General features: G+C 40.4%; 1 protein-coding gene across 1 annotated transcript in view; it reads right to left on the reverse strand.

Annotated features, from left to right (window-relative positions):
• Nucleotides 1–2,500, reverse strand: part of LOC143301425 (uncharacterized) — a 106,823-nt gene that overhangs the window by 9,280 nt on the left and 95,043 nt on the right. The window lies entirely within an intron of this gene.

Here is a 2,500-nt window from a genome sequence, read left to right on the forward strand (position 1 = left end):
TGTGTGTGTGTGTTGTTGTTGTTGTTGTTGCTGGTGTTGTTGTTGTTCCTGCTTTGAGTGTGTTTTTTGTTCTTTGTTTTTTGTGGTTTTCGTTCGGTTGGTAGCGTTGGGTAGGAGTAGTATATAAGTGGTTACACGTTTATCAATTAATTATGTACAGGAGATAAACCGACAGGCAAACAGACGAACGGAGACTGGCATGGATACAGATAAACTCACGTACAAACAGAGGCAGAACAGAGGACAGGATAAACCGAGAGACTGGAGGAAAAAGTGGAACACATGAGATAGATAATTATATATAATTACAGAGAGAGAGAGAGAGAGAGAGAGAGAGAGAGAGAACGAGATAGAGAGAGAGAGAAAGAAAGAGAGAAATGGCGAGAGAGAGGGGAGAGAGAAAGAAAGAGAGAGAGACAGAGAGACAGATAGTGAGAGGTAGACAAAGGTAGACAGAGAAGAAAGAGAGGGCAATATATATATATAGAGATAGATATATATATATATATAGATAGATAGATAGATATCGAGTCAGTCAGTCGGTTTGTCAGTTTGTCAATTACCCATTTATTTTTCAAAAGAAACCGGTGACGACAACGCCATGTGTTGTGGTGGAATTCACGATGGCTGAACACACAGGCTACATTCATTTCCTGCACGTGTGGTGTTAGGTCTTCTTGTAACACTGTGTGCAGATTCTTGTAACACTGTGTGCAGATTCTTGTAACACGATTCTTGTAACACTGTGTGCATAATTTTGTAACACTGTGTGTAGATTTTTGTAACACTGCGTGCAGAATCTTGTAACACTGTATGTGGATTCTTGCTACACTGTGTGCAGATTCTTGCAACACTGTGTGCAGATTCTTGTAACACTGTGTGCAGATTCTTGTAAAACTGTGTGTAGAATCTTGTAAAACTGTGTGTAGAATCTTGTAAAACTGTGTGTAGAATCTTGTAACACTGTATGTGGATTCTTGCTACACTGTGTGCAGATTCTTGCAACACTGTGTGCAGATTCTTGTAACACTGTGTGCAGATTCTTGTAACACTGTGTGCAGAATCCTGTAACACTGTGTGCAGATTGTGTGTAGATTCTTGTAACACTGTGTGCAGATTCTTGTAACACTGTGTCCAGAATCTTGTAACACTGTGTGCAGATTCTTGTTACGCTGTGTGCAGATTCTTGTAAAACTGTGTGTAGAATCTTGTAATACTGTGTGTAGATTCTTGTAACACTGTGTGCAGATTCTTGTAACACTGTGTGCAGAATCTTGTAACACTGTGTGCAGATTCTTGTAACACTGTGTGCAGAATCTTGTAACACTGTGTGCAGAATCTTGTAACACTGTGTGCAGATTCTTGTAACACTGTGTGCAGATTCTTGTAAAACTGTGTGTAGAATCTTGTAACACTGTGTGCAGAATCTTGTAACACTCTGTGCAGATTCTTGTAACACTGTGTGCAGAATCTTGTAACACTGTGTGCAGATTCTTGTAACACTGTGTGCAGAATCTTGTAACACTCTGTGCAGATTCTTGTAACACTGTGTGCAGATTCTTGTAACACTGTGTGCAGAATTTTATAACACCTGTGTGCAGATTCTTGTAACACTGTGTGTGGATTCTTGTAACACTGTGTGCAGAATCTTGTAACACTGTGTGCAGAATCTTGTAACACTGTGTGCAGAATCTTGTAACACTGTGTGCAGATCTTGTAACACTGTGTGCAGATTCTTGTAAAACTGTGTGTAGAATCTTGTAAAACTGTGTGTAGAATCTTGTAACACTGTGTGCAGATTCTTGTAACACTGTGTGCAGAATCCTGTAACACTGTGTGCAGATTGTGTGTAGATTCTTGTAACACTGTGTGCAGATTCTTGTTACGCTGTGTGCAGATTCTTGTAAAACTGTGTGTAGAATCTTGTAATACTGTGTGTAGATTCTTGTAACACTGTGTGCAGATTCTTGTAACACTGTGTGCAGATTCTTGTAAAACTGTGTGTAGAATCTTGTAAAACTGTGTGCAGATTGTGTGTAGATTCTTGTAACACTGTGTGCAGATTCTTGTTACGCTGTGTGCAGATTCTTGTTACGCTGTGTGCAGATTCTTGTAAAACTGTGTGTAGAATCTTGTGACACTGTGTGCAGATTGTTGTGACACTGTGTGCAGATTCTTGTAGCACAGTGTGCAGATTCTTGTAGCACAGTGTGCAGATTCTTGTAGCACAGTGTGCAGAATCTTGGCACACCGTGTGCAGAATCTTGTAACACTGTGTGCAGATTCTTGTAACACTGTGTGCAGAATCTTGTAACACTGTGTGCAGATTCTTGTAGCACAGTGTGCAGATTCTTGTAGCACAGTGTGCAGATTCTTGTAGCACAGTGTGCAGATTCTTGTAGCACAGTGTGCAGAATCTTGTAGCACAGTGTGCAGAATCTTGTAACACTGTGTGCAGAATCTTGTAACACTGTGTGCAGAATCTTGTAACACTGTGTGC

The sequence above is a fragment of the Babylonia areolata genome, chromosome 27 (genome assembly GCF_041734735.1).
Source record: "Babylonia areolata isolate BAREFJ2019XMU chromosome 27, ASM4173473v1, whole genome shotgun sequence".
Taxonomy (NCBI): domain Eukaryota; kingdom Metazoa; phylum Mollusca; class Gastropoda; order Neogastropoda; family Buccinidae; genus Babylonia; species Babylonia areolata.